Source organism: Symsagittifera roscoffensis, chromosome 7, assembly GCF_963678635.1.
Source record: "Symsagittifera roscoffensis chromosome 7, txSymRosc1.1, whole genome shotgun sequence".
Taxonomy (NCBI): domain Eukaryota; kingdom Metazoa; phylum Xenacoelomorpha; order Acoela; family Convolutidae; genus Symsagittifera; species Symsagittifera roscoffensis.
Genome location: NC_087068.1, coordinates 47905655 through 47920326, shown reverse-complemented (window position 1 = coordinate 47920326; position 14672 = coordinate 47905655). Strand labels below are relative to the sequence as shown.

At 34.6% G+C, this 14672-nt stretch overlaps 1 long non-coding RNA gene across 1 annotated transcript; it reads right to left on the bottom strand.

The window, feature by feature from the left end:
* Positions 1–2524: 2524 nt before the first annotated feature.
* Positions 2525–10649, bottom strand: LOC134852116 (uncharacterized). Its single transcript, XR_010164270.1, has 4 exons — positions 10511–10649; positions 5848–5901; positions 3546–3858; positions 2525–2845 (listed from the first exon to the last, which is right to left on the bottom strand). It is a non-coding gene; the product is annotated as an uncharacterized LOC134852116 (long non-coding RNA).
* Between the last annotated feature and the right edge of the window lie 4023 nt (positions 10650–14672).

Here is a 14672-nt window from a genome sequence, read left to right as displayed (position 1 = left end):
TTATGTAAGCAATTAAAACAAAAGCCTTTTGTATCTGTGCAGCATTTCCAAAACTAAAACTCACCCCTTTTTTTGATGAACAGTCGTGAATGCAATCCCTAAGATGAGCATTGCTTGATTCATGAAAATATTATTTTATCAACATGTTAAAGATTAAAATGAGCTGCGAAATAACAAATTTTATAACCTTGAACATGTTATTCAGGCAGAGTTTTCGAGTTTTTTTTCTAAAGCCACATTATAGTCCCTTCTAAATTTCTTTTCAACTGCCTCTAGTTGCTTTTTTAACGCTTTTTTCGTCCTTCGTTTTCGTTTGTTCTTCAACCGCATTCATTCCAATGCATTTGCTAACCTGTCCACCTGGTCGCTACCGTTTTCAAGGAACGCTGTTATTCCATTAATTGGAACGAGCAAGGACGTCTCTTCTGATTTTATAAGAAACTCCTTTAAAGTTCTTTCCTTTAATTTGAAAAAGTTTTTTGCGGCAATAGAAAAATACTCGTGCTCGAGAATTTTCACTGAGTGCAGGGTGGCGGAATATCCCGATGTTATACCTTGGTAAGAAAGGTTTCCATTATATCTGACAAGAACTTCAATATAGACTTGTAGTTTACTCAGATGCGAATTTCAACGCACATGAAGACTTTTCTATGTTTCAAATTAAAATTGGTTACTTGTTGTTCAATATATTTTTTCCTGATTAACTTTGGTATTTTTGTTACTTTTTTATGTTATTCAATTACTGTAACTGAATTTTGTTCCTTTCATCAATTGGGGGGGGTGGGGCAAACAGGGGTTCAATATATTGTTCAATTTATTTTTTTCTGCCTTACTGTAGTATTTTTGTTACTTTTTTATGTTACTCAATAACTGTAACTGAATTTTTTTTTTCATTAATTGGGGAACGGGAGGCAACGGGAGGCAAACTTTAGGGGGGAGGGGCAAACGCTAGGGGGGCAAGCGTTAGGAGGGCGCAACCGTTGGGGGGCAAACATTAGGTTGGGGGCAAACGTGAGGGGGGACAAACGTTAGGGGGGAGGGACAAACGTTAAGATGGGAGTAAAAATTTAGGGGGGCAAACGTTAGGGGGCAGACGTTAGGGGGGGGGCAAACGTTAGGGGGTGGGCAAACGTTAGGGGAGAGCTTAACAGGTGCGGGAAAGGGGGGGTGTGGTTCAGATGAGCTTAACAGAATCTTTTTGCAAATTGAGGTTAGGTTTAGAAAATGATTAGGCCGTACACTCGCTTTGCAAAGTTTACGCATAACTCATTCGATAAATGCAGAAGTTCATACAAAAGTTTACACGAAGCGAAAAAAAAATAAAGTAGAAAAAATCAATTTTAATCTTATTTTCTACTCATTATATAATCCATTATAATGGATTTCTGCTCTTTCTCCTCCCCCCACCCTCACCTGCATTTTTTTATTTGAAGTTACTGTTCACTTCTGGTTGTCGTGAAAATTGGCATGCAGACTAATTAGGCCATAACAAGCATATTTGGTCTTCATAGTTAACCTTGTAAAACCACTCGTTAGACCATAAAATTCGTGTTTGAGTGAGGTGGGGGGAAAGGAAAAAGAGCCTGGATTTCAAATGAATTATAACGATTTTGTTCTTGCAAGAAAAATGGATTTAAATCCATTTCTGTTCCAATTTTGTTGTCTGAGCGTAGCATGGGAATCGATTATGTTTACAACATTTTAGACCACAAAAACCCATAATAAACTATTTGTTTTCACTTTTCTTAAATGCGGGTAGGCAGTTTTTGAAAAATGTAGACCAAAAAATTGCGTTTTTCAGCGCGCGCTCCCCCATAAAATTAGAATATTTTGGCGCCAAAAGCGCCTCTAGAAAAATTTTAGCGTCCGTCACCAAAAATGGATATATCAAAATATTACAAGAGGGGACCCTTTGGGTCGGCAGTGGGTCGAATTTCTGAGGGGGAGGCGTCCGTTGCATAGTTTGGCCTCGTAATGAAGATTTTTATGCAGACAGACCAAAAAATCCATTTTATTTGTTTATGATCCATAACGCCTCTGAACCATAAGATCCATACAGCCTCATTAAGTTGTCTGAGGTAAATTGTTTTTTGCCGGACAGAAAACTGAAGAGAAAACTGAATTTTAATGGTGTTACTTTTTAATGAGGAAAGGGAAGAATTTCATACAGGAATGAGCTCAAACTTTTATGGGACGATGCAAGCTTTCTCGTAATATCAACGCAAAATTGACATCTTACAGCAATTTTCAACCGTGTAATTTTTTTCACATCAGGGAGTATCTGAATGTTTTGTGTTTTTTTTTATGATTGAAATGAAACAAACGTTTCGATGAAGTGCTTTTTTGTGATTGAATATATCTTGGCACTTTCTGCAATCTTAAAATTTATGAGAAAACATTTAGATTGCCATAGTTTGCCAACCAACGATTGAAATGCAACGAAGTATTAGTGAGAATCACTACGATACCAAGTGTTTATTTTAAAAATTTTGCGCTGATTTGTAATTCAATAGTTGGATTTGAAGCTGCTTTGGTACCAAAACGTATCAGCCAGTTGCATTAAATAATGGCCTTGATAAACAGTTTTAGCATTTCTAAGAGGACACGTTCTTCGAGCGTTTGATCTTCTGACTCAGAAAACAGCGGATCTTCTTGGCAGCAGTCTTCATGTGAGCGAGAAGAAAGACCAGAATGATACAGTTCACAACAGGGAACAAACGAGACAGACCAATAAAGCCAATTTCAACAGTCTGACCTTGGTACACTTGATAAGTCATTGCATACACTTCGTCATTTTTAAGAGGTGCATCGTCAAACTGGCCATTGAAATCAATGTCAGCAAACTCTGAAAACCATATTACAGTTGATTTGGAACGCAAAAATTGATTGCTTTCGCTAAATTGAGGTGTCAGTAATTCACCGTAATAGTATAACCGATTACCTAAGAACATCTTTTAATAGCTGGCTCATCGTTTATAAAAACGATTTCCGTATAGTGAGATCTGAACGTAATGGTAAGTTACTGAGTGCGAACAACAAAATACCAGTGTTGCTGCCTGTCTGAAAAGTTCACTTTTAGCAAGGTACCTTGAGCTTTTAACAAAATGCATTTGGAAGTGAAAACGGATTTTGCAAGGTTACTTTTCAACCTTTTGATCAGAACGTTAGGCTTTTTTCTGCATAATAACTTGAAAATTCAACTATTGAAAGCAAACTCTAGTTCGTAAGCAAAGAAAAGTGAGAAAGTACCAATAAGAAAAAAATTCTGACAAAAACGAGATCAAATAATTTCAAAAAATTTTACGAACGAATCTTTCGAATCTCGAAAACACAACTTTCGTTAAAAACTAATCACGGTTTCTGGCCAAAAAAAAACTCTTCTTTTTTCATTATTTTTGGCGTGGTTTTGTTTTCTACGTTGATTTACTTTCTCAAAATCGTAGAAAATATAGTTAATAGGACAAGTTATACTTCATTGGATTAAAAGATTTATACCTAACCAACTATAACTTTTAACTGACGGAAGGAGCATATATCCAACTTACCATCGTTTGAAGCACTAAAAGCCCGCACCGCTTTCCGAATCTGCATTTGCACGACTAAGTTTGCCAATGACAGTGGTACAAAAATGGCTCCATAAGTAACACTTATCCATCCAAACACCCGCGCCAACATTTTTATTTTGCTTTCGGTTCGTGTTGCTTGTTTCTTTGTCTTTTTTTGTTGCTCGTTTTCTCTTCTTCTTTGCCGCACATGTATGAAAACTTTAAGGTAGGCGACTGCTGAGAAAATGAATACCCCAACATGAATGGCTGTAACCATGGTGATACGAATGAACAACTTTTCTGAGATACAGTGCTGGGTTTAAAACAGGCGGTAAATACTTCAAGTCATCAAGGAATATTACAACTTTTTGTTTTTTGTTCTGATGTTGTTGTTCTTTTTTTGAAGAACAGATAATTTCAAAATTAAAAAGTTTGATAAGAGAAGCCTTTGATGCTTTGCCCTAAAGATATGGGGACAACAATTCATTTATTTAATTTTTTACTTGAATCCCCAAAAATCAATGGCAAAAAGGAGAAGGATGCTATCATTTCAAAAGTTATAGTTTAATTAAAATGCTGGTCCTTGTCCTTAGATTTAAGGGATTGCTTCTCTAGGTTCGTTTTCTCTTTAAAGACACCGCAAAATGGTCCCTTGGGTAGTGAATTCAACGGAGCGACCGAAATTCAGTACTATCTACAATCCCGAAAGGGTGAGTTGGTGGCAACTATTCTCTATTGCATTATTTTGCTTGCCCTCTTTTTGCTTACTGCTCTTCAGGCTGTCTTGTCTACTCAATATAATCGGAAGAATGTCCAAATGTAATTTAACTCGGATAAATATACGTCTAATTATAGAAGGCTCTGAGTGGCCATGTTAAAATCTCAAATCAAAAAGAAAGAGTCCGCGATTTATCGTCAAAATTGCCTAATTGCAATTAAATTCCAACTAACTCCACTAAACGATTCAATTCTCTCTTTCTAGAGAACCTCTGATGAGAACCAACTACTTACTGTTTCTGTTATACATGTTCTCTTACTCCGAGAACCAACTACTCGATTCACTAGCAATAATTGCTCTCTCTACCTAACTGAGAACCAAATATACTCTATCTCAGTATCAATTGCTCTCTTTTCTGGCTGAGAACCAACTACTTTTAATAATAGCTAACAAGTGTTCTGACTCTTAAAGGCTCTTAGGTAACCTCCGGTTCCTTATCTTTTCTTAAATTAAGTCTTAGTTAAGTCACGCCAATCGCTAATAGTCCTGGCATCCGCTTACATCGCCCGTCCGCGCATGTTTTAAGACTATATACCTTCCTCTGTCAACTCTGCTACGAGCCAAATTTGTTTACTTTTATCAATGTTTTCGGGCTTATTCGATACCCGGTATGCGGTAGATGTCATATTTTGACCAAGCATACAAATATAATACGATTCTAGTCAACTTATTCCTGACCTCAGTGGCTTCAGCCCTCGAGATCAACTCAACCTTCAGACCTTGCTATGTTTACTCAGTGACCGTCCGAATGTCCTAATTTTAAATATCTTTCAACGTACCGACCTCTCAAGGGTAGCGGATACCCTTTTCATGGGTAGCTAATGCATTCCAAGCATCTAAAGTTTCTTTCTGTACTCTATTCCAATGTGTAGTTAATTCATTCCAAGCATCTAAAATTTCTATCTGTACTCTAATCGTATGCCCGGGTCAAATCATCTCTAGTTTTGCTCCTCTGATATTCATAACATTAGTTTGTTAGAGCCGATTTTGGGGAGGGGGTTCGCCAATTTTGTCAAATTTTATTTTCTGGCATAGGAGGGACGATATTTTTGAAAAAAGAACTGGTTTGGGCTCAAACCCTTCTTTGTAGTACTACTTAACTTAATGAATAATCAATATTACGCTCAGGTTACTTTAGCATGTAATAGCATGTAGAATCGCCATTTCTGCACAGAATGAATGCTTCTCAATTATTCAACATTCAATCATTATGAAATATTATAAGCCTTAAATCAGATTTAATATGGTGTAAAAACTTAAACTTAACTCAACTAATCATCGATGCTCTGAGAAGAAAAAGCTTGTGCTTAAAAAGGTAAAGTTACTTCTTGAAAACCTTAGAGTTGAAAAAAAATTAATCTGGATTGCAGTTTTTCAAATGTAAGCATTGCAGCCTATTTTTTTTTGTAATTGGATGCCACATATTTTTCTCGGATCTTTTTGAGCTTAAATTAAGTTTTTTTTGCCACATATTGGTCCCGGATATTCGGATTCTTGTTCAAACAGCTGATTTGAAGTATTTACATCACAAATACCATAGGAGAGTTTTTCAAACTTTCGTGTAAGTTCGTAACTGACCTTGAAAAATATAAAAGATGTACCCTTCTTCGTTATTTAGTTTGTCAGAATCAGACTATTTTGGATTTCAAAATGAAGGAGTCAGATGACATGCTCTTCCAAAAAATTATCCCCAAAAGCATGTCTTTCAATAAGCTGAAATATTTGAATTAGCAAAAAATGAGCAGGTGAATGCCAAAGAGACTGGTCGGCTCAAGACACTTAACTCAATAAAGACAAAAAAGAGCAAAAAAAAATGCAAAACATTTTGGCGGCAAAAGAATTTTTGTTTCACAACTGCTTTGCCCTTAAGTCGAACAAAAACAATACCAAAGCTGTAACAAATTGAGATTCAGTATTCGGCTAAAATTTTCTGACAAATTTTGACTTTTTAATTAGCCATTTTTGACGGAATTTTTTTCATATCATTCGAAAGGTATTGTTGTCTTGAGCTTAAATTTGAAAAGATATTTTAGCTGTGATCATTTTTCGTAAAGTTATGGGGGTTTAAAGATTGCCATTTTGGCCAATTTGGGACAATTAACGCGCGATAAATTTCGCGCTTTTAACGCGTAAGCGATATTTAATCCGTCTTAGAAATCGTTCCAAATTGGTTCAAGGAAGCTTATAAGCCATAATTGATTTGTTAATAGGCGCAAAATCTATCACTTTGTACTTAATATGACGTGTGGGGGGATGTTCTTACATAAAATATCAAATTTTTTCAAAAAAAAATTTTTTTATTTTTTTTATTACATTGAAATTTTTCATCTTATTAATGCTCCATAGACCTTAAAAGGTAGTCGGAACTTTCAGGGCTTCGCCCTGATACGAGCAGTCTTTTTGTATTTTAAATTCAATGACTGGTTGAGACCCGTCCTCTTATCATTCGCCAAATGATCTGATGATTGAAGTAAGAGTGTATTATGTTTTTTTTTTCTCTCTTTTTTTTCAAATTTAAGCTCTTGGGAAGATCAGCATTTCACTAATTCTACCTCATAATCTTTTGTTTATGACAAGTTTCCATAACAATGAGTACAATTCAAAACATTATGGAAATACCAACCCTATGTTTGGAATCCACAAAAACTTCAATGACGTAAAAATTAAACAATTTTTTTTAGAAAACACAAACAAGAAAACACGCGTTTTAATTGAGCCATCTATAGGTTTCGACTTGTATCTTAAGCGATTTAAAAAATCAATTTTTTTCGCTCTTCGGTTTTTTCTGGCTCTCTGATTGGCTATTTTCAAAGGTTGATGAATTTCGTTCCGATTTTCGAAGAAAAAGAGGAACATTTGAGCTTGGGGTTTTATTTTAATTCAGTCAATTTTTGACTTTTCAACTAAGCAATTTTGATGAAATTTTTGTTGCATCTGAGATAAGTTTTTAAATTGCCATCTGATTATCATTTGAAAAATCATTTCATGTTGAGCAAAACATCAATGTCCACATTATTGTTCAGTCTTTTCGAAGAAATCGCTAATTTACTCAAGTTGGGACAGTTAACGTGCAATATCATGCGTTCATATAATATGATTAATTGGCGTTTAATGCGCTCCAAATTAAATTGTACATTTATTTAGCCTTAGTAAGACAATGAGGGATGCTAAACACATCATTTCTATCTTACATAGCGTGTCGATGATAAAATTTAAAAAAAAAAAACAAAAAGAAAAAGTAAGTTTCGTTATTCTTATTTGTCAAATATTCAACCAAGACACTTTTTAATTGACCTTAGAGTGCAGTCGGCACACTTATTGTCTCGCCTTGCTATACAATCAGTTGAGTTCCAGCGAGAGAAATATCAGTATAATTTTGTTCCGACTTTCGATACGAAAGAAACGGAATATTTGTGCTCGGGGTGGGTTTTTTTTGCCATAATTGATTTGATACAAGGAGCTAAATCTATCTTTTTGTACTTTAAATGGCATGTGGGGGGATGATTTTCATAAAAATTTTCAAATTTAAAAATTTTTTTAATATTTTTTTTACATTTAATTTTTTAATGCTATTACTGCTCCACAAAACCTTAAAAAGCATTCGAAACATTCAGGGCTTCGCGCTGATACGAGCAATCTTGTTGTTCCGACTTTCGATACGAAAGTAACGGAATTTTTGTGCTCGGGGTGGGTTTTTTTTTTCTTCAGATAAATTTCGACTTTTAAACTAGCCATTTTTGACGGAATTTTTTTATATCATTCGAAAGATATTGTTGTCCTGAGCTCAAATTTGAAAAGATATTTCACTTGTGATCATTTTTTCTTAAAATTATGGGGCTTTAAAGATTGCCATTTTGGCCAATTTGGGACAATTAACGCGCGATATACTTTGCGCTAATAACGCGTAAGCGGAGAGTTAATCCGTCTTAGAAATCGTTCCAAATTGGTTAAAAGAAGCTTATTCGGCATAATTGATTTGTTACAAGGAGCAAAACCTATCCTTTTGTACTTTGTATGGCGTGTGGGGGGATGATTTTCATAAAAAGTTTCAAATTTAGAAAAAAAAAATTTCATTTTATTTTTTCTTACCTTTAATTTTTTAAGGTTATTACTGCTCCATAAACCTTAAAAGGCAGTCGGAACATCCGCCCTGATACGAGCAGTCTTGTTGTTCCGACTTTCGATACGAAAGTAACGGAATATTTCTGCTTGGGGTGGGTTTTTTTCTTCAGACAAATTTCGACTTTTTAACTAGCCATTTTTGACGGAATTTTTTTATGTCATTCGAAAGGTATTGTTGTCCTGAGCTCAAATTTGAAAAGATATTTCACCTGTGATCATTTTTCGTAAAGTTATGAGGGTTTAAAGATTGCAATTTTGGCCATTTTGACCAATTTGGGACAATTAACGCGCGATTCAGGGCTTCGCCCTGATAGGAGCAGTCTTGTTTATGTTTGTACACACAACAGAGAATTTTCGTAACAGACAATTACACTGGTACAAGCGACATATGGCATCGGAAAGCCAACAATTGAAACTTTCTCTATAGGCTTCGCATATTCTATTTGTGTATCTTTGTATATGCAAACGTTCCCACTTGTGTAGAAAGTTCCGAATAGTTGTGCTTGGAATTGATTTATTTATTCCGTCAATTATCGACTATTTTTGGCCACACCAAATTGAAAAACCACACCAAGCACATGTATTCTTTATTTTTTGGAAAATAGGAATAAATCTATCACACTTCACTCATCATAATATTCGAGGGATGTTTTTCAAAAAGAAATGAAGTTTTTTTTTCTGAAGCTTTCATCCGTTTTTAGAGCAAACACTTTGTTCTGATATACGATAAGTTTTGTTCCTATTGCCTCTCCTTCTGCGTCCACTACTGTACTAACTGACTCAAACAGTTCAGTGAGTTTCAAGACAACTTCAAAAAAAACCGAAATATTTCATGCTGCAAAAGTCTCATTGGATGAAACGGAATTCTCAAATGGAATTATACAGAAAGCCCACATTTTGTCAAGGACCAGATAAACGTCAGCATAAGCAACGACGACAAGAGCAATCAAATAAGACAAGGGCTTTCAGACTACTCAATTATGTCTCAAATATCAAGAAATGGAGGAAAAGAAAAAGACATGGAAAGAGAAGCTAAAATTAGGATATTCAGAAAAACAGAAGGGCATAAAACAGCTAAACTTTTACTTATAAAAATGAACAAGACTGCTCGTATCAGGGCGAAGCCCTTAATGTTCCGACTGCCATTTAATGTTTATGGAGCAGTAACAACATTAAAAAATTCAATGAAATTAAAAAAATGAAAAAAGTTTTTTTTTCTAAATATTGTAATTTTTTTATAAAAACCATCCCCCCACACGCCATATAAAGTACAAAATGATAGATTTCGCTCCTTGTAACAAACAAATTATGGCAAATAAGCTTCTTTGTACCAATTTGGAACGATTTCTAAGACGGATTAACTCTCCGCTTACGCGTTAATAGCGCTAAAAATATCGCGTGTTAATTGTCCCAAATTGGACAAAAGGGGAACTTTAGACCCCAGTAACTTTACGAAAAATGATCACAGGTGAAATATCTTTTCAAATTTGAGCTCAGGACAACAATACTTTTCGAATGATATAAGAAAAATTCCGTCCAAAATGGCTAGTTAAAAAGTCGAAAATTGTCTGAAGAAAAAAAACCCACCCCGAGCACAAATATTCCGTTACTTTCGTATCGAAAGTCGGAACAAAAAGATGTAAGAGAATGAAAAGCAGAAAAAACTCAAATAACTGATGACAAAATTTCATTTTATGACACATATTAGAAAACAAACTAATTAAAACAGCTGAGTTTTACGCAGACAAAAAAAAACAATTATTCAACGGCATAAAACTTCAATGACTCTGTAATTTACTGTTTACTCTCTTAGAGCTGAAAGCGAAAGTTTCATCAGAAAAACTGTAGTTTTCAGTTGTGGTGAAATACCAAAGATGCAAGTGTTTCAGCTGAAAAATACTGATCCATCAAATGTGTTTAAATTTTTTTCATGAATCTTACGTGAAAATATTTGAGATTTTATCTCTGTTGAAATTCATAGTTCATTTTTCACAAACAAACACTTGTTTTTACGATATACTTGATTGATACAAAACCAGACGTTTCTACACTAAAATTTGGGTACATAATCTTGAGATGTTGGTTGAGTGGAAAAGTACACATCTGCAAACGAAGCTGCTGCTGCCAGGCTAGAAATCAGAATAGTCATTGTGTTTGTTTTGAAGCGAAAGCGAGCAGTAAATTTTGTTTTGTAATCGAAGGTCCGACACACTGCAAAGTATCGCTCGTAGGCCACTATGATGATATATTGCGATGTTTGCAGAAACAAAAAATCTGCAAAAACTCTCCAGTAACGTTCATGCTCAAGAATGAAGTTAGCGACTGGAGATGAAAGCGTATACCGAGCTTCACTGTAAGTGTACCGTTTTATATCTTAAATGAAATAAATCAAATACTTTTTCTAATTTTCAGATTTTATTGTTCCGAGCTTCGAAGAAAATGACTAACAGTTTGACAATTTTTCCCAAAACAAAACTCGACTTTTTATTTGGCAATTTATGACTAAAAATTTTTTGTTTGTAAGAATTTTAAAAAATTTTACAAGAGTTTCTTTTCAAGAATTTTAGCTCAATTTTTAAAAGATAATTCAATTATGATTTTTTTAAAAAGTTTTTGGCGTTTCAACAATGCAAGTTTGGATTACTTGGGATAGTGAAGGCGCAACACAGTTCGCGCTAAAACGCGCAGGCGTAGAATTATTCCCATTTAGAAATGGTTTCAAATTTGATTGAGACATGATCTATTTATAACTTTGCAATTGCGAAATATATCTCTCCGTTCTTTGAAAGGCGTGTGGGGAATGCTTTTCGGAAAAAAAATGAAACTGCTCTAGTGTTTTTTTAAAACTTCATTCAATTTTTATTAAAACTAACCCTATTTCTTAGACCTCAAAAATTATTCAGAACAATAAAGGCATCTGCCTGATATTAGCAGTCTTGTTATGATTGATTTTTCTTTAAAAGATTTTAGATTTGAGCCTTTCAAACTTACTGCAAAAACTTTCTAATATCTGTTGCCTTCTCTAGATAAGTCCTAAAAGATTGAAGTTTCTAATATAAAATTGTCATGGATTAGCCAATCAGCCTCATGTATTCATATATTCGGTTGTAAAGGAAGTTGGAAGGGAGTGAGTTTTTCCAAATCACATTTGCAGAAAAAAAAATTTTAAACTTTTTTTCAAAATTCGGCCACAGCCTAAATTTAGACGACCTTGACCGTCCGACGTTTAAGCATCGTTGTTTTGGATTTTGATTAAACAAACAGTTAGCGATTCATTCAAACTCAACCAACGTGGTCATAAATGAATCGTTAACGTGTCCTAGAATATCATTTTGTACGCAGCCAGTTCTAAACAATTCGTCAAGAATGAACATTCAACAGCCCTTAGAAAGGCAATATAAAAGCAGCTAGTTCCTAGAAACTGGTCTCAAAGTAACTTCAAACGAATCATTACTATTCAAAAAATTAAGTGGTCGCTTTATAAAAAAAATCATGAACTCTCATTTAAGTTCTTTTAGAATACAGTTTTTTTTTCGTGTGGTTGCAAAGGGGCCTAAGAAGTTAGACGACAAGCAAATTAGACGACCGTAAAGAAACGGAAAGCACGGACAACCAGTATTTACTCAGCCAAAAGTTGATTTAAGTATCTAAACAAAATTCAGGCAATTTGAACCCGTTATTGTCAAAATTTGACAACCAGTATTTACTGAGTCAAAAGATAATTGAAATCTGTAAAAAGTTTCACGCAATTTGCGCGCAAGTTATTGTCTAAATTCCGTTATTTTCTGATCGTCTAACTTCATGTCGTCTAAGTTCCTAAACCCTGGTTGCAAATGAACTGTTAATTTCTGCCGTGGCAATGATTGTGTGTGAGGACGAGCTCTCACATGACCTCTAGCTTCAGGTCTACCAGAGCGTGACCGATAACGGCTGCAATAGTGGTACTACATGAATGTTCTTGACACAAAAAAAACGGCCTTGAGTCGCAAAAAAAGAGCTTCACTCAACCAATTAACTCAGCCTGGAATGTGAGGAAATAAGACTAACGGACTATGCTTAGACAGGCTGGATAGTCTTTCATAGATCCTCTGCGAATCGTAGAAACCACAATCTATATTATTTAATTAATTTCACCTCGTTGATCCAAAAAATTGTATTTTTTTTTATTTTGTCACATTTTGATCATGAATCAATCCTAAATTTTATTAAAATGACTAGTTTTACAGAATAACGGCTAGTCAATAACTAGTTTCACTAAATATTTAACGCCTCCAAGAAGTTTACTATTTAGATTTCAAGGTAATCGTCAACATCTAGAACTAAAGTTTATTCGCACCGATCGCCCTTGATTCATAACTGATTTTATTGTCATTTGGAGTATCTATGACATTACAAAAAACTGTTTGAATTTAATAAAAATGGATAATAATACTTTTTGTCAATTAATATCACTATAATTGATGTTAATTGATTCGAAAGGTTTTTTTTAGAGACTATTCATGAAGTTTTCATTTTTTGTTTCGAATTGATCTCATCGCATTTTTTGTTTGGCGCAGTTGGTACGCATTTACTTCTCACATTAGATTTTACCTTTTTTCTTTTCTCTTCTTTTTCAGTTGTTCATTTCATTGCAGCTGAACACATTTTTTTAATTTTTCTTTTCAGCCGCCATTCGCACAACCCCCCCCCCCATCCCGTCCCCACCTCTCTTGCTCGGAGGAATGGTAATGGTTGAAACCAGACGGGTTACCTCTTCTTACACCTCCCCTCAGTTTACCCCCCCCCCCCCCCATACTGAATGAACATTGGGTGGGGGTAAAAACTTGGTTGAATGGGTGGTTTAAGGGTTGAACGGTGGTGGGTGGTAAGCAAAGTAAATTGTACCTCTTTTACTTTACCACCCATGGATGGCGGTGGGGTGGGTTTACCTAAAATTGGGAAGGAAGAGTAAATAAACTTAAAGGGTGTCGTGACGTAGTAGAGTAACAACCCCCCCCCCCCCCCCGTCCTTTCAATTGTAAAAAAAATCTCTGGTGGGTAAACTTTAAACTGGGGGATTGAAATTGGTAAACTTAAGTAAACATGCGGATGAGATCGGTTGAACGTATTTGAATTTTATTTTTTTTGTTTTTTTTTAACTTAAAAAGACTTGGCATAAATTTGCTAAATTTTAGCATCAATAATTGAAATTAGTTCTAAAAAGAAAATGGATTATTATGAAGTATAATGGATTATCATAGATTTTTGTTTCAAAAACAATCAATTATGTTGGTTTATCTTGTCACAATCAATCGATTTTATTGCCAAAAATAATGGATAGTATTCGATTGTAATGGATTTTTTCTCGTTCAAAAAAACAACGACAATATAATTGATTTTGTGGTCTGCAATGGATTATAAAGGATTAATTTTGTCTCGAAAAAACCATAGAATTCAAATGAAATCTATGGGCACACGGTGCTTATTATCTTCGATCCTTATTATTTTCGATCGGTCCCTATTTAACACAGGTTTTTCGAGAATTTGAGCAATTAGGCAGGAAATAAACTTCTGTTTGCTTAAATTTTCCGTCAAGTTTAGCAAACAAATAATTTTTGTTGTATTTGACTGTTAAAACACCCTTGAAATAAGGATGTCATCTAGTGCAGTATGGTCACGAAATAACTGATCTGATAAAATTCAAAAAAATGCCTCAAAATGGTCACTCGTTGATAAAATTCGCGGGTTAGCAGATATCTTCCAATACAAAATCAACAAATAGGCAATTTTTTTCCTTTCATATTGGGCTAAAAAAAACTGTAAAATTTTTTTCACTTTTCAGTTTATTCATTTTTGTGCAATTTTTTTCTGCAAATTGATCCCGAATTCTCAGTACTATCACCTAGAACTGAATTATTTAGTCACATTTTGCTACAAAAGGCCAGAAGTAACTCTGAACATCTCCCAGAAACTCTTAACATCTCCCCGCTCTAGCGTTTCGTGGGAAATAATTGATTTCAATGGATTGATTATACAGGCAAAAAACTTAACCCAAACAGTCGATTTTCACGACCCATTCCACCACTCAAAAATGTTTTTTAGAGAACTTTAATCGATTCTTTCCAATATAGAAAAACCTTATATAACCGATCATAATCTGAATTTTATTACAAAGTTATGATTTTTTTAGTGTTAATAAATTCCATGAAAAAGGATTTGTTTTTGCGAATCTGAAATGTTTACTCTAA